Source organism: Lissotriton helveticus, chromosome 8 (assembly GCF_964261635.1).
Source record: "Lissotriton helveticus chromosome 8, aLisHel1.1, whole genome shotgun sequence".
Classification (NCBI taxonomy): Eukaryota; Metazoa; Chordata; class Amphibia; order Caudata; family Salamandridae; genus Lissotriton; species Lissotriton helveticus.
Window position 1 is genome coordinate 1216168694 of NC_136069.1, and position 26212 is coordinate 1216194905.

The window sequence follows — 26212 nt, forward strand, 5'->3', positions numbered from 1 at the left end:
AGATCTGTGGTGTCTCTAATGTAACTGGGTAAATTGGAGACAATGGGTTGCAGGTAGCGGTCTATGACTTTCCCTGTTGGTTCATGAATCGAACCTCTGGTGGAGACAATAGGGCGAAATGGAGGGTCCATCAAGTTTTTATGTATCTTAGGAAGCATCGTGATGGAAGGACTCCTGGGATGTTCAACTATGAGGTATTTTTTTGTTCGATCATCGATGATTCCATCAGTTGTGGCTTTGTCAATGATTTTCAATAGTTCTATTTTAAAGTCTCTGGTGGGGTTGCCATCCAAGGGTAAGTAGGTGTTGGGGTCCATTACATGCTCGTTTGTTCTACGGTCATACAGTTGTGTGTTAAGGATGACAAGGGCGCCCCCCTTGTCAGCTTTCAAACATTTTATGGCAGGGTTTCTGGCAATGTTTTTCAGAACATCTAGGTCTTTGTTGGTGATGTTTTTCCAGGTTCTCTTGCGGAAATTGATCGTGGGAATGTCCTGTTTCACAAGATTCTGGAAGGTATCAATACTTTTATGGCTGCTGGGAGACATAAAGGTACTGGAAGGTCGTAGGCCCATCAGCTGATCCGGTTTGGGATCCTTGGGTGGTTCTAATACATTTTCAAAGAAATGCCTTAATCTCAACTTTCTAGTGAGTTTAAAGGTGCTTATGTCAAGTTCAAATAAATTAGTGTCGCTGGTCGGGACAAAAGATATACCTTTTTGAAGGATTCCTATTTCATGATTCGAAAGCTTAACGTTGGAGATGTTAATTACTAACGATTCTTCTTGGTTTTCTGCCTGGTTTTTGAGGAGTGTTGGGTATCCTCGCGATCTTTTTCCTGCCCTTTTGCCCCGTCTGGGTCTGCGGTTTTGTCTGGACCTACCTCTAAAAAAGGTACAGTGATAGTTGAGCCGATGTTTAGTGGGGAAGGTGCTCCGTTGGTGGGAACAATAGAAGTTGATGCCCCAGCCGGGGTTCTTTTAGGTGGACGATTAGTATTGTCACTCCCAGATGATGAGGTGTCAGTATTGGGATTAAACGGTTTGTTTCTGCGGCGTTGGGCGTAGACATCCGCCCAGGTGTACACCTCACCTAATTTGTAGTCCAAGGTGTCTCGGCGAAATTTGCGTATCTTACGCTCATTAATCTCTTTTGTATGTCTATCTAGTTGAGTGTTAATTTCTTCAAGAGTTTTAGCCAATTCTTCCGCAGTAATTGATTCTTTCAATTCGTTCTCAATTGTATCAATTTCATGTGTTAATTCCGTCAGGATGCTTGACAATTCTTCAACAATAAGGAGTATGATGTCCAGACTGCATTTATTCAGGATGGCGTTCCATCTTTCGATAAATGTTTTTGAGTTCTTGCACAATGACGGTTTCAGGGCAATCCGTAGGCCTCGGGGAATGCGGAGTGCTTTATGGTATTTGATCAGCGTATTTGCGTGAAGTTTCTGGTTGATGCGTCGCTTTGAAAGATATAAAAGTTGTTTGACGCATTGTTCTTTCGTTCTGCTGGTAGAGGATTGAGTTAAATCTTCATTGATAAGGGCGTATATTCTCTCTGTTGCGTCAGTGTCAAATGCTAGAGTTTCAGCTCGAGCTTCCGTCGATTTTGAAATCTCATCGTATTGCATGTTGGGGAATGTGTGCTGCCGGCCTTGCGAACAGTGCCAGGAAATACTACTAGTGGGTAGGCCAAGGCGCACAACGGTTGAGTCAAAAGAAGTTTGGGTGGGAAAGGTGATTGAATTTAAAGTATAATGTAGAGGTGCTCCTGCAGGTGACGCAACTGTCCAAGTGCGTCCAAAAAGGTTAGAGGTTGAGTGTGCTACTGGGGTGTGAGCACATCCCTGCGGTGGGCACACTGTTGTGGTTCAAGGTGCGGAAAGCAACAATGAATTCCAAAAAGTTCAATGCAGTTCCATAAGTTCAAGGTTTTCAAAATTTATTCAATCTTTTAGCGTTGAGACGTGTCACATATTTCAGTCATATGAGTCATCAATCGATTAGAGTTAACAACTGGCTCCGATGCATTTCGGACGGAGGTCCTTTGTCAAGGAGCACTACAACACAAGAATATACAATAAAAGCAAATCAATGCGGATGCTGGGATAACCACGTGAAAAAACGTAACAGTAGTAATGCAGTAAAATAGGGATTGGCCTCATGCACCCTTAATGTGGTATAAAAAGCAATGGAGTGACAATGGAGTGACAAAAGTAGATTGGAATGAAGTTCTTCAAGGTGATAGAAACATAGCGGGGTGGTGAGTGGCTGACTAAAAACCGTGCTTTACCTAAAGAAAACGGTAAAAAAATGATGAAAATGTGCAGCTAGGTTATACTACGAAGTGAAAACAAACGGCTCGAAAAAACGAGACTAGCGTAATCAAGGGCAGAAAAGCTGTCGTACATGCGATTCACAGCCATGGGGTAACGGGGTGAAGACTTACTTGGTCAGGAGGATTAACCGGTGGCTTAGAGGAAAGCCGGTGCTGGTGCTACGCGAAGTGTGTGCGGAATGCTAAGAAAGGTTGGGAAGGAGCGTGAAAATGGAAAACGGCTTGGAAGAGTGAGTTAGAAGGGTGAACCGCGAGCGGCCATCTTGGAAAGGGGACTGAATGATGCGGTGCATAGACAGGTGATACCAAAACGGGGTAAAGAGCATGCAGCAGAACGAAATATGATGCATCATTAAAAAGTCAATATCATAGGTAACAGCTTAGTTCGGTGCGATCGTTAAGCCCGAATGGTTTCTGCGACTGCAGTCTGTAGATCCAAGATGTTTCTCTCTGTAGGAGGGTTTTGTTGTTATCCCTCCCTTCGGTTTTAGTGACAACTTCAAGAACCAAGAATTTGAGCTGAGCCACATTATGGTTGGCTTCATTGAAGTGTATAGCTACATTGGATTTGGGATTGTTAGTGCGAATATTGGACTTATGTTCGTTCAGCCTGATCTTAATTTTCCTGCTAGTCTTACCTACATAAATTTTGCCACACGGGCATTTTAGGAGGTAAATCAAATTGGATGAATCGCAAGTAGCGTCCACATTGAGTTTGATGGTGAACCCTCTCATGGGGTGGTTGACAGTGTTGCCTCTGATTATGTTGTTGCAATTATTGCAATGATAGCATGGGCGAGTTCCGGTGTGTTGAACTGGTAAAGAGGTGGTTGAATTTTTGGAAAGAATTTCTTTGAAGTTCATCGGGCGGGTGTAAGCGAAAATGGGGGGTTCCTTGAAGAGGTCCCCAAAATCAGGTTCCGACGATAGAATGCGCCAGTGTTTTAATATGATGTTTTTGTAACGTTTACTCGAAGTGGAGTATCTCGAAACTATCACCATTCTCTTGTCCTTGCTTCTAGAGGTGCTCCGTAGAGCTTCCCGTCGGGAAATTGAGGAGGTACGATCAATCGCTTCTTTGAGAACTTCATCAGGATACCCTCTATTGTGGAATCTTGATGCCATAGATTTGATTTGGGTTGTTCTGATGTCTGGGTCGGATACTATCCGAGTTACTCGTAACATCTGGCTGTACGGTAGATGTCTCTTCAAAGAGTTCTGATGAAAGCTGCTGAAAAGTAAAGAGTTGTTGCGATCCGTAGGTTTACGGAATAAATCAGTTTGGATTCCTTGAGGGGTTAGCTTGATGAGGACGTCTAAAAATGCAATCCCCTGATGATCAATGGTCCAAGTAAATTCAATTCTTTCATCTTTGGTATTCAGGTCTGCCATAGCACGTTCCAAATTGTCTTTAGAGTTTTTCCATATAAATAGTAGGTCATCAATGTAACGCACGTACAATTTGAGGTTGTCCGTCCAATTGCTATCTTTGTAAAGCACGGTTTTTAGTCAGCCACTCACCACCCCGCTATGTTTCTATCACCTTGAAGAACTTCATTCCAATCTACTTTTGTCACTCCATTGTCACTCCATTGCTTTTTATACCACATTAAGGGTGCATGAGGCCAATCCCTATTTTACTGCATTACTGCTGTTACGTTTTTTCACGTGGTTATCCCAGCATCCGCATTGATTTGCTTTTATTGTATATTCTTGTGTTGTAGTGCTCCTTGAGAAAGGACCTCCGTCCGAAATGCATCGGAGCCAGTTGTTAACTCTAATCGATTGATGACTCATATGACTGAAATATGTGACACGTCTCAACGCTAAAAGATTGAATACATTTTGAAAACCTTGAACTTATGGAACTGCATTGAACTTTTTGGAATTCATTGTTGCTTTCCGCACCTTGAACCACAACAGTGTGCCCACCGCAGGGATGTGCTCACACCCCAGTAGCACACTCAACCTCTAACCTTTTTGGACGCACTTGGACAGTTGCGTCACCTGCAGGAGCACCTCTACATTATACTTTAAATTCAATCACCTTTCCCACCCAAACTTCTTTTGACTCAACCGTTGTGCGCCTTGGCCTACCCACTAGTAGCCGGTTGAAAATGCCCATTCTTTTAGGTGATCTAGAAGTACGGCGGCAAATATCTTCCCAGTTGCATCTAGGAGAGCTATTTGTCGATAATTCCCGGGGAGCAGTCTCGAACCCTTTTTATGAATCAGGATTACTATGCTTCCCTTCCAGGACTTCGGGGTTTCCCCTGTACTAAGTATGTGATTGTACGTGCATGTTAAAAAGTTACTCCACTCTTTTGGGTTGTTCTGTAAGACTGTAATCGGAATTTGGTCTGGTCCCATTGCAGCCGAGCTTCTTGCCTTTTTTATGTGATGTTCTACTAAGGAAGGTGTTAGTGGCTCAATTTTTGTGACTTTATCCTGTCCTATATCGATTTGCATTACTGTGTCACAGTTGGAGACTTGGTTTACTTTGTATAAATTAGTTATATAAGTTTCCCAGTCTGAAGGTGGGACAGGGTTTGATTTTAACTTTTTCTTTGTTCCTGTTTCTTGTGCTAATATAGTCCAATAAGAACGTTTGTCTTGTCTTTTTGCTGCTATCTGGAGGTCTATCCATTTTTTATCCTGTAAGATTTGGTTTTCTTTTCATTTTTGTCTTCTGCGATAGTTTTTAGGTCTCGCCTTTTCCATTCCGAAGGAATGGGAAATGGCGAGAATTCAAGTGCTCGAAATTCTCGTGAAACCACCGCTTTTTTCGTGCGGTTTTCATCGAGTTCACGTGGCCACAGGCACGCGCTTTTGGGCCATAAACTTTCCCCCTCCCCAGCCAGCTTTGCCAGCAGCATTTGCTTCATCAAAGGCTTCCGCTGCCCCGCCCCCCGCCCTCACTTATTCACGGCCGCAGGCCGTGACTTCAAAGGGTGCATCTTGCTTAACAGGCCGGGCTGCACGCATGTCTCGCTCTTGCCTCATCAAAGGCTTCCGCTGCCCCGCCCCCCGCCCTCACTTATTCACGGCCGCAGGCCGTGACTTCAAAGGGTGCATCTTGCTTAACAGGCCGGGCTGCACGCATGTCTCGCTCTTATTTCAGTGAACTTATCCACGAGTTATACAAGATACTTTGTGAAGTTCAGCTCGGCTGTTCTACATGTGATCAATTCTAGTGCCACCAGCGATTTACCTGATGCGTAAGTAAGCAAGCACCATGTTTACTAAAATGGTAATCATATCAAGTGTCCTCATTTGCCACGAATCTCAGATAGTTGGCTTCTCTTTTCAGCAAATGTTATTCATAAGTGGGCTGTAACTTACTTTTAACTGCTTGCAGGACTGTCTCTTTTCCCTTACCTTTCTAGTGTCCCACCATCTTTGAACCCCCAATTCACCAACTTGCTCCGTTTCTCTTCACATTCAAAAAGTAATTAATTCAAATGCCTGCCCCTCTAACAAGCATTGGCATTGCCAATAGGTCTCGCTTGTGGGACCTTATAAGTATTTAGTTATGAAGCACAATATCATTAGTGCAACGACATCAACTGTTGCATGCCTAAACACTTATAAGGTACAAGGTTTAGCCGTGCAACAGCTGATGGTGTTGCACCAAGGATATTGTGCTGCAAAACTAAATACTTATAAGGTCCCACAAGCGAGACCTATTTGCTATGCCAATGCTTGTTTAGTTTATTGATTTCCTGTTTTCTGGTGTCCGAGAAATATAGGAATTGTGCCCTAATCAATGTATTTAATTCCCTTGCCTTGGGATCTGAGGACAATCTTCTGTTGCCTTGTGTTTTTATCATTCCTCGTTTTCCGCTCTTCTGTAGTAGTTGAACAAGATTCTTGGCAACTGCCTCAAAATTTAATATTGGGTTTATGTTGTGATTAATTGAAAGTAAATTTGAGTTCTCAATGGTTTTGGTGATTTCTTCGAAGGTTTTAGGGTTCCACGCTAGCCGACCTTGGACTGGATTTAAGAGAGCTGTTTTGTGCAGCTCCATTATGTGTACTGAAGTTGTTTGTTTCTGGGTTAATCCTGTTGTTAATTGTAGAATAGCGTGGTCACTTCCTTTCTCGAACTTTATATTAAGTTGATGGGCTAGAGCAAAGAGGCCTGGACTGCAGATCATATAGTCAAGGATTGATGCACTGAATCCTCCCCTTCTTGTGAAGGAAGCAGGGATGTCACCTTCTATGTTGCCGTTTAAAAGTACTCCGTTGAGAGTAGCAAGTGATGCTAAAATGATTTTCCCTCTCTTATTTGGTTTACATCCTGAGGGAAATTGAGGAATGGATATTGCCTGAGCCTCATTTTTTTCTCCTAAATCCCATGTTTCTAATAAATCATTAGAGATTTGTCCGTTTAGGTCTCCTATAAGGAGCATCTGCGGGAAATTCTGACTTCAACCACCTTTTCGATATCCTCGAAAATTGTTATCGATAGTGCATCCATTTTTGCTCCCGGTGGAATATAGACATTACAGAGTAGCATTTTGGTCGAGCTTTTGGTCTTATCAGTCCCTATTTTGATTTTTAAACATTGAAAGTTCTTTGAATGTGTTGGGATAATTTCCTGATCCCAATGGTAGTCTTCAGATAGGAGGATTGCGATCCCTCCTTTTGCGTGTCCATGGTTAACCGGTTCTGCTGGTATATCATACACAAAGTAGTCGGGGAAATCGAAGTTTGTAGTTGCCCAAGTTTCTTGTAGTGCCACGATCCCTGGACGATCTTGGGAAATTGTTGCTAGTTTTTCTTGAGATTTACCAGCGATGTTCCAGGAATAGATGGTTAAACCGTGGCTAAAAAGGGCGCTTGATTTCGGGTCCCGTTTTTTTGTTATTAAGGTTTTCTGCGATCCAAGCCCATGAGTTGTCCATTGGGATTGTTTGCTGAGATTGGTTATTCTTGACCCAGCTTCGTTTTTGTCCGTTGTTGATTGAAACCGATATGTCCTCTTTGTAGGGTTTTGACCAGCTGTTATTTGTAAGCTGGGATGCTACTGGATAATGATGTTTGACTTGATGGCGTTCTGGTGGCGGACCGGTTTCCACCTTTTCAGGGGCCACGTCGAATCCTAGTTTATGGAGGGTCTCTTTTTCTTTATATATTATTGCTGGGATGACTGGTGACCAAAATTCTGCAATAGCTAATGTAAGTTTGTTTTCGTCTGGGAAGGAGACTAATTTTATGTCATTTCTTGCAAGCGCTTGTAGAGGTTGTATCCGTTGGAGCACATTTATTATTCTTTCCCTATTTAGAGGGTCCTTTCCCGAAGGGAAGAGGTCTGTAATTTCCACTCCACAGTTATAATTTACCTGTGATTTAAAAGGCACATCCCTCATCAATGGGGTTTGTTGTTGGCTTTCCTTTTGCGTCTTTAATTCTTTATCTGTAATCCTAGGGACAAATATTGGGGTGATAGGATTTAGAGGTTGGGAAAGCACTGCTTGCGCCTTTGAGGTCGTATACTGTTGCCTTTGCTCCGTCAAGTTATTACATATCTGATGATCGTTAGTTTTTGCATTGATAATCGGTGTTGTTTCTGGGAATCTTGGTTTTCGTTCCTTTTGTTTTTCGATCCTTCTGTTTTTTCTTTTCTTTATCCGCTTACTGCAGTTGCCATTTGTTCTCCTTATTTTAGTAGTCACTAGATGCGGAGATGCGACTAATGATGTGTTTTTGGGGTTTCTTCTCTTTCTTGATTTATCGCATTTAGCTCTTTTGGTAGGTTTTTTGGTTTTGTTTTATTAAATAAAGGATAGTAAATTATAGGCTGTACCACCGATTTGGGCTCTTTTTGCTCCCTAAAGAGTTTTCTCAGTGAATATGTTTGATTATACTTGTTCTTTTCTTTTTTTCTTTTTGTTTACTTTGACCAGTTTGTGAAGCCGTGTCGACCTTTGTTGAGTAGGGTGCCGTTGTCAGTTTTGGCGCTTGTGTGGTAAGCCTTTTGTCCCCTATTACTTGTTTGCCATCTTCCTCATCTTTTGGCAGTTTTAGTTGTTGTTTATTCCTTTTTTTTTCCACCATGTGCTTTAAGATTCCTATTTGGGTATCTAACGTCTGGTCTGTATTTTCCAGGATATTTCCTAAATGAGAAAGGACTGATTCAAGGATTCTTTCTAGAATAAGCAATGCTTTGGATACTGTAGTTTGATCAGTAGAGTGATCTGTAGATTTTTGCGTGAGGAAATTCGGAGTTCGCGAAAGAGAAATTTCAGAATCTGGCTGTTTTCGTGGGGTACTGTTCTGGATTTCCTTTTGATGTGCCGTACTGAAGACTAAATCTTTTAGGCTTATGTCGGGGCAAGTTATGTCGAAATCTAGATGTTCTTGATTTTCTTGGTCATTGGATTTTTCTGAGTCTATAATTATGCTGTTAGTATTTGATAGAGGCCAATTTTGATTGTTTAATGTTTCTTCTTGCCCTGTTTTGTTGATTGCTTCCAAGATTTGTTTTTTTCCTTCCTCTTTTGTTTGAATAGTTTGAGTTTGTTCTGTTACTTCTTGTCCCGTATTGCTAATGGTCTCCAGGTGTTCCTTTTTTCCTTCATTTGTTTTTGTTTGGTTGTTTGGATTTCGCTCCAGATCCTTCGTGGTCTGGTTTGAAAAGTATTTGAGAATTCCATTAGGCGAATCGGTAGAGAGAGGACGGACGATTTTTCCGGCACTCCTTCTTATTGCTTGGTCTGTTCCTACTCTTTTCATAAATATTGTTTGTGATCTCAACTTTTTGTATGCCATGGTACAATATACTGACTGAATATGTCTTATACGCTATAGGGAAGTTTGAATTTCCAAGAGAGGAGGGTAGGACCTCGGGCGACTTTCCAAGCTCTCCATCCCAACCTTACACCTCCTGCCACCTCCAAAAGCGTATACAAGAATTTTATGAGGGAAATCCTGATCATACGGATGAAATAAGTTCCCCGTTTCCTGCCTCCTGGTCCAGCTCAGATGGCCTGCCCTCCTCGGGCCGGCGTGATCGGCACCACTTCAATCGCACCACACTGGGACTTACACTTCTGCCCAATGTCTGAGGTCAGAAACAGATACAGAGTCAGTGAGGGAGGTTTGGGTAATGTTCCAAAGAGGGAAGGCAATTTGTAGACAGTGTTCCTGTGGTAGCAGACAGGGAGGGGGGCTGGGAGGGTACAGTAAGGGGACTGTGAGAGGGCTGTGAGGGGGGGCTGCAAGCAAACCCTTGGGGGCGGCTGGTAGCGAGCAGGGCACTCGGGGGGGGACCTTCGGGCAAGATCGGACCTAGTCAGATCTGCCTGGGTCTGACCCCCGGGTTCTTACTTAGCGGCTGCCTCTATCGGCAGCCACGCTCACGTCCTTCGTCCCGCCCTCTGCAGCAGCCTCACCTCAGAAGTGTAATGTTATTCGGCTTTTGGCGGCTCTGCAACAGTGCAGCGCACTCCGCTCTCCCCACCTCCTTCACTTCTGATCAGCAGGTCTCCTGTCTCACTGGCAGCGGTGCTCTGAGTGAGCACAGAAATGCAGGTGGTAGCTGCGGAAGGGCAGGGCTGTGGAGTCCCCGTGCAAAACAAATTAGACAGACTAGAACAATGCTGGTTGTTATTTTCTCCGTTCTCCTCTCCTCTGGTCTGCCGAGGGCACTGCTGGAGATCTGCTAAGGTTCCCGCCCCGCCGGGACGTACCCACGTTTTGCAGCGGCCGCGAGGGAGACCAGGCAGACAGGGAGGTGCGGGAGCGGGAGCCGCACAGGACAGGGCTCAGGGCAGATTTGAATTTCTCGAGCCCCCTCTCGCCCCCTCCTGACTCCCGGCTCCGCGGCTCGCGGCTCCCGGCTTCACGGCTTCAGAGCACGAAGGAGAGCAACAAAGAAGAAGAAGAAGAAGATAAAATCCACAGAGATCAGCTCCAGCTCCGGCGGACTGCAGCTGGCGTTTGCTCGGTTCAGCTTGCTACTCAGTGCTGACCTCTGGCTGAGCACATGGGTCAATGGAGCAAGTGGAGCAATGGAGCAAGTGGAGCAATAGAGGCAATGGAGGTGAAGCTGAAGCGGGGAGCGATGAGTGGCAATCAATCGTTCAACAGCAATAGCGGGAGGCGGCTGGGTTACGCAGCCACCTGCTTACTTACTTACTCGCCTGCCCCTGCAAACTCCAGACTCAGCACTCCTCGGGCACGCCAGCCACTCCTCTCCTTCCTCCCCTCGAGCAGGCTGGTCGGTTCATGGAGCGAGTCCCGGGTCGCACCTGCACTTTTACTGTGTGGCCGCCTCTCGACTTCTCAGTCTCCCGTCCGCACGGATTGAGGCAGAAGGACGCACCGAGGGCAGGGCAGGCTGGGGCAGGGCTGGTCACCCCAATATAAGGTCCCTCTCGCTTCACGCTTCACGCCGCCTCGGCTTCTGCTTCTGCTTTGCTCTGCTGCTTCGAACTGACGCGCACACGATCGCCTTCAGTTTCAAATTCCTCCTCATTAGTTTCTTCAATAAGACTGTAGGCCCGTAGGTCCTGGGTCATTACTCGCCTCGGTCATAGAATTCCAGACCCTTTACTAGGCATCTAAATTACTTGGGTGATTTGTGTTCTGCTAAACTGTTCTGTAGCTACATGTGGCCCACATTGATCCATACAGTAGGTTTATTTGTGTTTTCTTTTACCTTACCGCCCATGTCAACTGATTTTACCTTTGGCAACAGAAGGGTTTCTCTATAAAGTCCCTAAAAGTGACCACTAAGTATATGTCTACCAAATTCAGCAGGAGTAGAGGGTGAGTAAAATATATGAGAGCAAAGCAGTTAGCGTGGTAATAGACTTTCGGCCACATGCATCATTGTTGCCGTTTACGATTTCTTAATTGCGAAAATTAAGAAATCGCAATTAAGAAATCGCAAACGGCTATGCATCAAGAAATCGCAATATTTTTTGCGATTTCTTAAATCTCCTTAATTGCGATTCACAATTTGCGAATCGCAATTAAAGAATCCCTTCCCATTGATTCCTATGGGCCTAGAAGCCCATAGGAATGAATGAGAAGTCATTCTCAATTTGCGATTAGCAATTTGCGAATCGCATATTGAGAATGCAATTTCAAGGATGCAGGGGGGGTCCAAAGGACCCCCCCCCTGCACCCCATAAATATAACTTTAAGTGCATTTTTCACACACACATGCCCCAAGGGCATGTGTGTGTGTAAAATGAAACTTTCAAAAATGCACTTTTGTGCATTTTTGAAAGTTTTCGCAAATTACCATGAAGGTCAACTTCTTGGTAATTTACCTCAACCTATTTGCGAATTCGCAAATTTAAAATGTTCATGCATTGCATTTAAGAAATCTCAAATTGCGATTTCTTAAATGCAATCGCAATTTTAGAAATCGCAACATGATTGCAATTTCTAAAATTGCAAAAAACATGATGCATCCCAATTTTGTCAATTGCATTCGCAAACGGCTGAAAATTGCGATTCGCACCGTTTGCGAATGCAATTGACAATGATGCATGTGCCCGTATGAGCCTTGATACAGGCAGAGAAAGAGCAGCAAGGGATAAGTCACATCCCAAATAAGGGTACAAGTGTCAGCGAGAGGACATAAACGTGTTAAGAGTTTGCAGAAGTCAAGATTACTTAATGTAAATGTTCAGTCGAGTGTTCAACAGCTGGCAAGGGGGGAGGGGGCTCGTTAGGAGGTCGCATAACTAGGGCGCAGAGGAAAGACTGCATATCATAAATTCTCTGTTTAGTGTTCAGCAACTGGCTAACATTCACTTGCCTCCACTCTAATCTACTCCCGTTTCTTAATGGAAGAATGAGATTTTTTAACTTTATTCATCATGAATGCACTCCAGCAAAAAATATAATAATGAAAAATGTTATTACTTTACTTGAAAAACTGCCCAAATTTTCATGGCAAAGCAAAACAAAAAATATTATTTTACTTCTGTGATATGTTACGGAATTCTTTAAGCATGGTTACCCAGAGGTGTCCTGGCGCTAGTTACCTATCCATTAAGCAAAAGCAGTAGAATGCAAAGTTACTTATCAAAAAAACAAGTCCTTAAACCCCTGCTAAAGGAGAGAAGATCTGTGACATTTCTCAGAAGAAACGGGAGGTCATTCCAGGCCTTGGCTGCCCCGAAGACAAAGCTTCGGCCTCTCCACATCACGTTTTTGATGACTGGAACTGAAACCAGCTTGGCTCCTAGAGAGCGAAGATTTCTTTTTGGTATATCATTTAAATTGTTTTTGTAGGTAGTCAGGTCTTATTCCTTGGAGTGCCTTAAATTTGGTACACAAAGATTTAAAGCGCACCCGATTCATCACTGGGAGCCAGTGTAATTTTTTGATTCCTTTGGAAATTGAATCAAACCTGGGCATCCCCGTAAGTAGTATGGCAGCCGCGTATTGCAGCCTTTGGAGTTTGTTCATAAAACGTTCCTGAAGATTCAAATATAAACCGTTACAATAGTCAAGCCTTGATAAGACTAGAGCGGTGACCACTGTTTGCCGACTGTAAGGTGGTAAAAACTGTAATATTTTTTTCACTGTTTTAAGGACATACGCAGTTGTGGATGAGACTGCATTGACTTGATCGCCAAAGGTAAGTCTGTCGTCTACGATCACTCTAAGATTTTTCACTTTTTTCATAGGTCTAGGAAGAGAGCCCATGGAAGGCGGCCACCAGTTTGGGTTCTAGAAATTGGCGTCATTTCCGAATAATATAACCTCAGTCTTGCCTGAATTAAGCTTTAGGCAATTTTCCGCCATCTAGCTGCCAACAGATGACCTACATTCCTGGAAACGTTTATCTAAGCCCCTTTCCTGACCTGGGAGCAGAGACACCACAACTTGGATGTCATCGGCATAAGAGGTAAGGCCAAAGCCAAATGCACTGATAATCAGAGCCAAATATGAAACATATACATTAAACAATGTAGGGCTCAATGATGACCCCTGCGGGACACCACACAGGGCAACTAAAATGTTTTTGAATGGTGGTCATCCAGCGATACAATTTGAACCCTATCTGTTAGGAATGATTGTAGGAGTTTCCATGCTGTCTCCTGGACCCCACATGCCCTTAAACGGTCCATCAGAAGATCATGATGGACCGTATCAAAGGCAGCGGAAAGATCCAGTAGGATCAAGGCTGCTTTACCACCTCGATTCACAGCTCTTCTAGTCTCATCAGATGCCTTGATGAGAGCTGACTCTGTACTATGGCCTTCCCTAAAGCCATATTGTGTAGGATCCAGGGCTTGGGATTCTCGAAGGAAAGCACTAAGTTGTCCATTTATCGCTCTTTCTATCATTTTAGCAGGCAAATGGAGCCGCAAAATTGGACGGAAGCTATTTGGGTCCTTCAGGTCAAGGTTGGGCTTTTTTAAAAGAGGTAAAATCGAGGACACCTTCCATGGTTTAGGAAAATGTCCCGTTTCTATTATGGCATTAAAAATTGGGGTAAGTGAGAGGGTCACTGGTTCTAGGGCTAGTTTAGCCATTGCGACCGGACATGGGTCAAAAGGTGAACCTGAACATGCTGTCATGAGCATGCTACGAGTATTGTCCATGGATAGTGGCTCAAACGTATCCAGAATATGAGCTCAAGTTCCTCAACTGTAGCCCTTCCTTTTGCTCTTGGAACATTGAACGCCGAGAAAATGACCTCTACTTTGTTAAGGAATAAGTTGGCGATATTTTCACAGAGTTTCTGACTCGACTGAACTTTGCGTGATTGTGGTTGCGCCAAGCTGGAAACTGTTCTAAAAAGTTCTTTAGCCCAATTTTTAGCCATATCAATTCGGCTGGTGTAGAACTTTTGTTTGACCGAGAACAGGAGTTGTTTATAACTTAGATGGCTATTTTTATAGACCTTCTTCTCTGTTTCGTTATATTCTTTCATCCATATCTGTTCAAGACGATTACACTTCAGTTTTTCATATCTCAATTCATCCATGACCCAGGGAGCAGAGGAGCGTGCTCTTTTGGGAAAGATGTTTTTAACTGGAGCTAGTTTATTGCACGCTCTCTCCAACCATTTAGCGTATGCAATGGTCCCTTCCTCTACCCCCAGCGCCAATTGGTCCACAGTTGATGTATGGAGTTTCTGAAGATCATTTCCATCCACTTTATTCCAGGCTCTAAGTTCTATCGGCCTCTGAATATATGCTTGACACGCCCGTCGGTTCTTAAGGGCTATCTCAAACTGAACAGCACTATGGTCTGTCCAGACGAAAGGAAGTACCCCAGTAAACCGGACACCTGGGTGGTTTGAGAATGTACCATCTAGAATATGTCCTTCCACATGAGTTGGACCAATGACATGCTGCTGGAGGTTTGATCGATGAGGATCGCTGTATCTGGGTCGGAGGGGGCCTCCAGGTGGTAATTGAAGTCCCCCAGGATAGTATAGGCATCTTTACAGATGCTGTTTTCCAGCAGATTACCAATAGACGTGTTGAACGAATTTCTAGCTCCTGGTGGTCTGTGTAGTAAAATACCTTTAAAGGTATGATGATGGAAGAGGGTAAGGTTAAAAGACAACGCTTCACAGGCTGCGTTGGAGGCAGCACAAAAGACCACCTTTATTGAGCTAGGATAGATGACCGCCAGTCCTCCCCCTTTCCATGAGGCCTGTTCAATGTATAGACTGAGAACCCTGGTGGAGTGGCTTTCACCAGGTCCGGCCCTGATGCATCATCAGTCCAAGCTTCCGTAATGAAAGCCATTTTTATGACCCTATCCTCAATTAGCTTTGCACACTCAGTGCTGTGCTTGACCAGCGATCTTGCGTTCAACAGGATGCAGTTGAACACTAGTGTTCCGTGCCCTACTGACAGATCACTTGGATCCCTCATTTGTTTAGTGCTGTGGTACTCAATCTTTGGCAGATTCACTTTGCAATTTGGACAGGTCGAAAGAGGAAATGTGGGTTAAGAATTAAAAGTAAGGCATACACATTCTGAAACCATGTCTACCCTTTTCAGACCTAGCAGATCTGTTCTGGAGTATTTAATCGGTATGTTTTTACCTGATAACAAACTGGCAGGGGTCCTGGTACTGAGCGCTGGCCGAGCGTGGATGGGCGCAGACAGGTATGCCTTTGGCGCGCCTTCGGCACACCCGCTGCACGCTCGTGCCAGCCTCGTAATTTATAGGCTGCTAAGTAAAAAAGCCTAGTCTGCTCACCGAGGATAGCCCCAAGATGGGGGCCCCGCCCAACAGTTGCGGGATGCGAGGAGATCCGAACACTAGTGTAGTTGGAGAGCTTCACAGTAAGTGACACGAATTCTAAATTACTAAAATCACACAAGTAATATTACTTACACTTACACGTACACGTTTGTTATTTTGGTAAGTAATGTGAAGGGCACAAGTTGGGGTATAGATCTAATCTAGATGGGGCACATTTCCTCATATGTTCTAAAGATAAAGCTGTCCCCTATTCTGGGTATGCACTTTATCTCCAGATTAACTGATATTACTGAGTGATCTGAAGTTACACCAATGATTAAAGATTACGTGGAAAATCTAAACATGCACAAGGATTACTAACTGTTAATTGATACTGGAACATGCACTCAAAGTGCAATTTCTTGACATTCTTGTCACGATAGACCCCAAAACATGTGTATTGCTTCCATTGGAATATCATTAGCAATTACTACCGTGTTATAACATTATCTCTTGTGCTACCTGATCGTCAACCTGTAAGACTGGTGTAACATGTTTGCACTCACTTATTCAGCCTTTCATCAACATACTTATCTATTTATCTATCCAGGCACTCCTTATTTTTCTGTGCTCTTATTCTTTCCATTTAACTGCTGACTCATTTTCACACAATCACACAGACACAAACTTGCCAAACAAAGAACAAAACATTTTATATATACAATAACCAATTCATCTGGCTTGCCAATGCTTGTTATAACAGCCATCCACTTGTGCATCTTTGTCTTCAATACATTTGTATTTGTTTAGTAAACAGTGACATAAGTAGCATAATACAAAGTAATACAACGCTGATTATTGCCAGTATGTTTATAATATTTCCAACGTGTATATAATAGAGAACCTGTTTCAAATCCAACAGAAACACCTCACCAGCATGGTGTACTCAGAACACTGTCTACAACTCAGAAGCTAGTCCTAGTGAAGATTACTAATAAGTAATCGGTACATTACCAACTCGTCTAGCCTCCTCATTCCTGTATTAATCAATGAGGATGAATGAAGCAAAAGCCTGTGGCCATAATAACTGTGCCATAATTAATTATAGTACAAAATGGACTTTAGCTATGTACCACGCTCAAGACCCCTGAATCAAAGGCTGCAAATAGGGAGGTTATAATGGTTGACAAAGTTGTCTGGATCTGCCCATGTCACCGCATGGCAAACGTCTGCCAGATTAACACCCTGCAGGTGTGCCCAGGAAGCAGCCATACCCTGAGTACAATCAAATCAAAATAGAGAGAGAGGACTAGATAAGCTAGTCCGGATCCCCTAGGTTATATATAGATTATCAAGCAGGACTAGCTAAATTGTGTTAGGAGACTCAGTGGGTACGTATGTTGGCAAACCATTTGGTTTGGTCATGAAGCCCTCACCCACCAACCTAGTTGGTGGCATGCTTCATCATCGGGTCCACCACAGTGACACCGAATGTGTCCCGGGTGTGCTGCGACTCCAGATTACTGAGGAGCTGGTATACTTGCTGAGTGTGCAGTGTAGGTGAGTGTGAAAGTGATGTTTTAAAAGCTATACAGTGGGTCCCAGTACCCGAGGGTGTATGGATAAACTTTAATTATCGGGCCCCTGTTAGCAACTAAAAAGGCAAACGGACGCGTTGGAGTAAATTATGACTTCCTACGTCCTGTGTGGTCTACATGTTTCAGCCAGGCCTTTTATTTACAACTGGCTTTCCTCAGGACTAATGAGTATGTGAAGGTGTAAACAATTATTTTAAGTGATTTGTGATGTAAAAAATGTGTCGCACTCGCTAAGGTGCGTTACGTGTTAGAGGGGGATTCCCTCTGCTTTACTGTACACATAACATGAATGACACAGACAGACGTACAGGGTAGAGTCAATTAATATGATAATTAAAAACACAACGTATTGCCGGCTACTAAGGTGTGTGAACGGCCTCAAACCGGTAGAAAAACGTGGCCATACTGGTTGCATGGCTAGTGTGGTTTTAAGCTTAAAACAGGGGTGGGGTGGTGGGCTAGACAGCGGGGTAAGTGCAGGGTGAGGTACAGGTAAGTATAATACATTATCCTCACACTTGCTGTTTGCTGTTAAAGCTTCCTTGGGTCATCTGGCAGGGAGAAAAGACCCTAGATATTGTAGAAAGGCAGAGATTAGCGCCAACCTGTAGGGAGAAAGATGCTGCTGCTTACCTAGTTCGTAGCGGTAGAACAGCGTGTTTACTCACGGACTTGCCGATCTGCGTGCTCTTTGGACTTGTTGTCCTGCTGCGGTGTCCCGGGTAAGTGAGTGCAGCCCCCGGTCGGGTTTAAATAGCCAGTGTGATTCGCAGCACCTGGAGCAGGAATGAAGATAGAAGAAGGTGCGGTCGCGCTAGAAGCGCTGAGTCATTTGGCGCCCTGCGCATGCGTTCGGGATCAGTGTTTGTGTGCGCATGCGCAGTAGGCTCAAGGTAGTGCCGCGATAATGCGCATGCGTGTGGCAGCGTGAAGGGAAAGGGGAATTAGGTCCGCATGGTGTGGTCCATTCAAGGGGCAATGTTTAAGGGTGAAAAACAGACTGGGATGTCAGGTTTTACAGAGGAAAAAACAGTTAGGGATGGATACAGCCGGTCAGTAGATAATATACTGTATGATTGCACACAGGGATGTAGGTTCAAAAAGTACTAAAGTGCTCAGGTTGTCAAAGCATTCCATGGGATGGAGTCGTTCAGCCCATCTATATGCGTGGATAAACGATGTATCCAGCGCTGTTCCTTCATAAGGAGGGCCTTTTCATTAAAATGGGTCACATCAAACTGTTCAATCACTGTCCACATGAAGTCATTCGGGGTGTGATTGTGAGTGAGAAAATGTTCTGTCAGTTTACTTATGTTTTTACCGCAGCGGATGGTGCTCCTATGCTCTGTCATTCTCGTCCTGACTTTCCGAGTTGTCATGCCAATGTATCTGAGGCCGCATCGGCACGTTATGAGGTACACTAAGTTTGAAGAATTACGATTGGTGAACTGGCGCTGAGTCCAGGTTTTACCGTTTTCTAGGGCCAGAGTTTTTGAGGGGGATGTCAAGTGGCAGACGCTGCAGTTATTGCATGGTTGGTGGCCTGTGAGTTTAGGTAGGCCCCAGGCGTTCAAGATCGTGTTGTCTGTGGGGTGAGGATTCACCCTCGGTCTGGTAGACACCGATTGATCTGTTAGGTTCTTTGCTCTTTTATATGCGAAACATGGGGTCTCCCAGTTTCTGGTTCCTGAGTTGATAATCTTCCACTTTCTGCGGATTATGCTGGACACTTGATTTGAGGCAGTGTTGTAGGTGGTGACACATGTGACGACTGGTGTTTCGGGTGGTTTGATAATGGTTTCCAGAAGTGGCTCTCTATTCTGATTCCGCGCCCTTTTGCAGGTTTTTTAGATGATTCTGGTGGGGTAGCCCCGGTCCTCTAGTTTGTGGACTAGTGCCTTCGACTGTATTTTGTAGTCTTTGATGTTGCTGCAATTGCGTCGAATGTGCAGAAATTGTCCGAAGGGGAGGTTTTCCCTAAGGGGTCTGGGGTGGAAACTATCAAATCTGAGTAATGAGTTCCTTGCTGTAGGTTTGTATTATGTGGTGGTTGTCAGGCCATTATGTTCTGCTTTTATGTTGAGATCCAAGAAGGCAAGTTCGGTAGAGCTACTTGTGCACGTGAACCGGAGGTAGGTGTCACGGTTATTGATCCATGTGAGGAAGTTTTGCAGCGTTCCTTCATTACCCTGCCAGATGATGAAAATGTCGTCGATATAACGCCGCCAGGTCATTATGTTTGCTGAGTAGGGGTTAGTGGGTGCAACAAAGTGGGTCCGTTCAAAATGGTGGACATAAAGTTCCGCCACACAGTGGGTCCATTTTGAACGGACCCACATTGATGCACCCACTAACCCCTACTCAGCGAACATAATGACCTGGCGGCGTTATATCGACGACATTTTCTTCATGTTCGCATACTTACCATAAAGAGAGGTTATCCTGCAGCTGCTGTTGCCGTTCTCAAAGCAAGGTCTCTTCTTTTCTCAATGGAAATTAATGCGGCGATGTCCTCGTCGCAAGAATGCCCCCCGCACAGACTTGCGGGCCACGGCACTTACATAGGAGTGCCACGTGGAGCTGAGGACCGACTATTGTAAGGTTGGATATTTTGCAGAACATTGCAAGTTCTTCTCCATGTCAGCCCACTTGGGAAGGATGTTTTTATGGACAGAGTACCCGCTGCACAGCACTTTGATATAATACACCAATATGGTAAAGAACTGCATAACCCAGAATGCACTTGCTAATGAGGGTGGCGGAAATAACTGAAAAGGCGCAGCTGTGGTGATCTGCGAACATGCCAGTGAACAAGGGCAGTCCGCCCGAAACGCGTATGGCGCTCTGTGATGTGGAGGAGTAACGCGCCATGTTCTCATACTTACAATAAAGAGAGGTTATCCTGCAGCTGCTGTTGCCGTTCTCAAAGCAAGGTCTCTTCTTTTCTCTCTCTCTCTCTCTCTCTCTCTCTCTCTCTCTCTATATATATATATATATATATATATATATATATATATATATATATATATATATATATTGTAGATCCAAATTAAATAATATGCGCTCTCAGAGTCCAGTGTCAGGGTAATTTATTCAAGGTTCAAGGGTATGCCCGTGCCAGAAACGTTACATAAGGAGTACAACACATATGGCCAAAAAAGGTCCTTGAACATCTTAGGGCCATAAACAACAGGGCCCTTCACGAACTGGTTGTGAGACACTTCGCTGAGTACCATCTCTCGAACAAATCGCTCCTCAGCTACTTTGTTACTAAACAGGTACTAGGGAGCCCAAGAGGAGGGAACAGGGAGCTTAAACTCAGGAAAAAGGAATGCAAATGGATCCTAGACCTCGAGATGCAGTACCCGAAGGGACACAATGTGGATGAGGAATTGCCACACACCTAATTGGATAATAATGGTTTACCGATGTACAGACACTGCAGTACTTTTCTTATATTTTTAGCACATCCATGATGTTTGATATATGTAACTGCTAAATTGTACATGCTAACTGAGAATTTTTCAATAGATTGCAATACATGTATAGTTGGTTACAGTTTTACCTTTTAATCTAACAATTCTTCTTTTTCTTATTTCTTTCACAGGAGGAAAGGAAGAGGCCCACCGACAACTTGCGGGCACTTCACGGGCCACCAACCCTTTTCCTCGCCTCTACGAAGAGTGCACCACCGATCTATAGATAATACTTTTTTCAGTTATTTCACATATAGTCACCATTTCTAATGTTTGTCCCTGGACTGTACTGGGTAGTATGGAGGTACTGCCACTTGGCGACAGTATTGAGTTCACATATTCTTGCATGGTATACTGAGCCCTGATCTTCCAGGAGTAGCAACTACAACTGGGCGTGAGTTTTGCTGAGACTACTCCCCATGTCAGAATACGTAATCTGACATGATCCGGTCTGCAATCAGTACCGGAGCTTATATGGGTGCATATATTTAATTTTACCACCATGGTAAGAGCAACCCATATATATATATTTAGGCCTGTCAATAAAATCATGCCATATAGACTGCAGCAGCAAGACTGTCTGTGCTGTACAGACATGTCTCACTTCGACTTACTTTTATCTTTACTTTTCTGTGTTTACAATTGATTCTATATTATGATGACAATAATGTAGACGTGCTGGGTACCGACACATGCAACTGTGTTATATGTGTAAACATATCTGAACATATTGTGCCACTTATACTAGGTACTCTAAGATGACCGCCACTGTTTCCATGCAAGTGAACAGTAATATGTTGTCCTCTTTCTATGTCCAGGACCGAGACTATGTATTCACTGTTTTTTCACCCGGTTCTTTGTGTGATCAAGGAAGTTCTCTTCCAAAACGCGTAACTTTGAACCTTGAATAAATTACGCTGACACTGGACTCTGAGCGTGCGTATTATTTAATTTGGATCTACGATTGTACCACCGGCTCTGCTCTACCGGCTGCTATCGTGTCACCGAACTACAGGCGGAGCTCCCAGGAGGAGCGCCTGGATTGTGGAAAATATATATTATATATATATATATATATATATATATGAGACACGACGGGAAGCACTGAGCTGCACATAAATAGAAAGAGCTGATAAACACTCTGATAATAAAACGCAACCACCTCAGAAAATGAGGGGAAAGGGTAAATAACAAAGTACTACATTGTGACTAAGATGAAATACAGAAGAAACCTTGGACAGACAGAAGGTAGGACCAAAATGACGGACCACAATACCTACAAAGAAAGTGCTCATGACAGAGAAGGGCAACCTACTCCCCCATTCTCCTAGCCGAGGTGACGACAACTCAAAATGTTTTGCTGATAAAAGATCCTAAGGAACTGAAATCAAGGGTTCAAAATGGGCCACATTGAAGGAATATCCCAATTCAGTACATGAGAATGCACAACAGGACTGACATTGGAAAAACTATGGAAAAGATGTGCAGCAGAAGAAAGAAATATCCTTGAGAGTGAGAAATAAAGTGCCCTAACGGCCCAAACAACAACCCACCATAATCCACAGGGGGATACCGCTAGTCCCAAAAAAATGCCCACCCTCACAAAATATAACATTTCTAGTGAGTCACCATCAAAAAGATGTTAATCTCGAGAAACACACAGAGGTGAACTGATCCCATTACCTCCCATAAAATTACAAAATTGAGGGATTACAATCTTGCTGAATCTGTGGAAAAGTAAATTTTGCCATGTTCTGTGTCCCTACGCGTCCTCCATCATATGTTATCTGTGCATGATTAATATGCATATGTATTCCCCATGTTCGATTAATGACGCAATTACAGTTGTGTCCATCTCTAGTATGTCTATTTCCAGTTCTCGTGAATACTACGAATATCAGGCCTATGTAAAGCTACGTTGCCACGTTTCTCAGTGTGCACGTTATTTCATCATAAAGTCCCCGTTTCTAGGCCTCAAAAGGGCCCGGACACTAGATTCAGCTCCTGTCTCCTGAGCTTCGCTGAGGAGCGATACAGCCCCCACCTGTATCCCTGACCCTTCACTTACTTCCTGCCTCGCAGTGCCTGGCCCAGCCTGGCTCTGCCTCTGAGTCTGCCAAGAGTATGTTATGATTCTAGTTATCAGTCCAGCCCTCCTTCTCTGCATTCCTAAGTTACTGAATCGCATCAATAGTTTCCGTCATTGTCTAGCCTTTACGTCTCCATGTAAGAGAAATACTGTATTAATGGTCATTTAGTATTCTTCATCACGCACTACATGTAGAATAATGCATGCTCCAGTCTTAGAATCAAGTTAGCCTTTCCCCTCCTGACTTCTAGTTTATATCAACATGTTCTCTAAACATCAGATACTAGATACTGTTTAGGTACATGTCGCCCTGACTCTCCAGACTTCAGTCTCTGCTCCTAGCACAGAGTTCGTAGCCCCCAGCTTCTCCTAGTAACACGTCATTGCCAGTTTGCGCGCACCACTAGGTTAGAGGTCCCGGCTCCTTAGGTAGCCCCTCCATGTTTCCGCCCCATTCATGACATATTCTGTTACGTTTGCATCACATATCTATGTATACGCCCTGTTACACCTACTTTCACCCTTATCTTTCGCGACTACTACGCGTCACACCCTTTGCTCCACCCACTGCTCCGCCTATCATATGTACTGTAATGCAACTGTTTTACTATATATACTTGTGTATTGTTATTAAATGCTAGCGCGCTCATCCCAGATCCAGCCCCGGCAGCTGCCGGGCCCTGCCATTCTATTCCTATGCAGGTTGTCCTGTTCCTGTCCTTTATGCTGTAATAAACCTGCAAACTCCTACTACCTCGAATCTTGACTCTTATTTATTGAGCTATCTGTTATTGCTATGCCTAGTCAAACCTAGATCCGGTATTATTTATTTATATACCACATAATGGCGCCCGAATAGGGACTTGCCCTTTCCCCACGCGTCGGTGAAGCCACGCCGGCCCCCTGACCCTCTGCAGTCGTGACGGAACTCTTCTGCGCACCGGCAGATATTTCTGCTTCAAGTATCCCTCAGGCCCACGGAGGAGACGGAGGAGGCGGTCCAGCATCCAGACGAGACGGTGGAGGAACGCGGCGAGTCCCGACCAGAGCCCAAGCCGAGAGTCCAAGGTCCGAGGTATCCGGAGGCCCACCCGTAACAGAAGTCCGAAGTTCGTCCGTCCGGCGTCGAAGCAGTCCAGTCCAGTCCGAGGCCTTCCGTTCTTGCTGCCCGGTGAGTACCGTTGCTGGGGTAGTATCTAGACAGGGTCAATCTAAATTGTCTCTGGTCCGATGGGTCTGGGTACGCAGATCTGAAACGAAGTGTTCACCTAGGTGGATACGGGTCTTGATGCGTCCCTTTATGGGACCGGTATGTTCCGTGCTGTTTCAGCAGCGCATCCAGTAATTCTAGTCTGTTCCGTTCTCGAGAAATTCATGTGTTTCTGTTCTCAGTGTTCCAGGTAGTATTCTGTCCGAACTGTTGCTTCATAATGTTATTCAATGTATTTTCAATGTCGTGGTATGCCTGAATTGTTTTCTCAATTGTTATTGTTCCTCGTGTATTGTATTGTGTTCAGATTCAAGTTTGCAATGTCCCACTTTTCGAGATTACGTCAGTTAAAAACTAGAAAGGGTCTGCTAGAAGAAGCAGTTCCTGTCCCGCCTAGGGACAGTCCAGGTCATTTTATGTATCAGAAGCATGGCATAAGCGCCATATTATATCTAGATTTATGGGTAGAGTATACCAAGGAGTTAGAAGAAAAGTATAGATGGCCCGTATCAGGTACGTGGGATGCCGAGTGCATCATGAGAGTAGAAGAAGCATTATGGAAAAAGAAAGCCAGACAGTCACAGAAAGATGCCATCGAGTTATGGCGCAAAGAATCTCATAAAAGAACCGAAAAAGAAATCAGAAAGTCAGAACTAAGTAGAGAATCCTTGGAACGAGCCCAAGAAAGGGAATTAATCGAGATTGGTGAACGAGTCAAAACCGAACAGTCAGACAGACAGAGGCATGCCCTTATTAAGGGTATGTATCCTCTTCTTGCCGAGGGCTTGCCAAAAGCGACCCCGGAGGCATCCAGTAATTTTCCGCCACCCTTAGTTCCGACCAAGCTACGTCACAAACCGACCGCAGCTGATATTTTCATTTCGTCCTATTTGGACGACACAGTCCCGGAATATGCAAATCCCGCTCCGCCAGTCCCTGTAAATCAGGCACTTCCTGCTCCTCCAGACACCGGGGCACCCCTTGCAGTACCTGCTACGGTCCCCCAGGTTCAGCCCGCCATACAAGTTCAGCCCGCATTTCAAATTCCCGCTCTGCCGGCACGAAGAGCATCAGTCGATGGTTCCAGTTTAGGGGCCGCAGGAGGAGGTCCTCCTCAGACCCCGCCGCCAAATAGACGTCCAGGAGCAGTCGAGTTACATGAACGTGCGTTACAGCGTACGCCTAAATATCAGTCCATTGCAGAAATCAGGCGAGCTCTTACTGAATGCTGTTATGATCCAGTTCCAGGCGAGGATAGTATGGTCATATTTTCCGTGCGTGTTAGGCAGGTGTCCGAGTACTTGGTCACTTTACCGAATATGAAGGAAGATCTAGACAGAATATATCGTTTCATCCGTACAGGGGATGATCCAGAAAGTATTAGTGAAGTCATGTCTCAAAGGAAAGTTGAGATCCAGCTCATGATATTAAAGTTTCTGATTAATTGTCTAATAAGGGAACAAGATTATCCGACCAAAGATCAAGTCGAAATGAGAACCCTGACAAGGTGGAGTGAGAATATAGCCGAGGGTAAGCACAAGACTATCGGTAGTATAGAGAGTATGTACAAGAAAATTCGTAAGGAAATAATAAGGTTACATGATCAACGTAAGGCAGCACAAGTAAGCGAGAAAGAAAATGACTCTGCGGAAGAGGTAGAGGACGAGAATCCCGCCAGAATAGCGTATGTAGGAAAATCTAGATTTCCAGATCGCCATTTACGCCTAGAACACAAGTCAACTTTCCATCGTCCAACACCAGAACAAGGTTCTCTAGAACAAGTATTTCAAGCTACCGACCACATTCTGAAATCACGAATCGGTTATAGCGAGTTAAGTACTATGCATGAACAAGAACTAGTCCGATCAGCAGTCCGATGGATTACTGATTCTACCACTTTTCCAGACGAAATAGTGGCACAAATGTTTCTGAAATTGCCCCCAGCCGAGCAACGACTGGCGGGTATGTATATGATCCAGCACCTCATTACTTTGTATGAGGGTCAACATTCTGATCCAGGTCCGTTACACGATGTCCTGAACGAGTTACTCCAGTATAAATGGAAAGGTTTAGGTACCGATTTAATTAGTGTCATTCTAGAAAAGCGCCACAAATATAGAACGTTCTTGAACCCGCATTTTGTTCATGTCTCACCCCCAGAAAGTAAACCCTTTTACATAGACAGACAGAATCCGTTACGAGAAGTCCACCCAGTTAGAGGAACGGGTGGCGAACTAGAACGAGTGTTTGTTTACACCCCTATCACAAAGATGGAACTCTTAGAGATGAAAAAATTAATTCCCTGTCATGATAAAGA

At 44.3% G+C, this 26212-nt stretch overlaps 1 protein-coding gene across 3 annotated transcripts in view; it reads right to left on the reverse strand.

Annotated features, from left to right (window-relative positions):
• LOC144773252 (ATP-binding cassette sub-family C member 5-like) overlaps positions 1-26212 on the reverse strand; it is a 2136031-nt gene that overhangs the window by 136472 nt on the left and 1973347 nt on the right. The gene's annotated exons all lie outside the window — the stretch shown is intronic.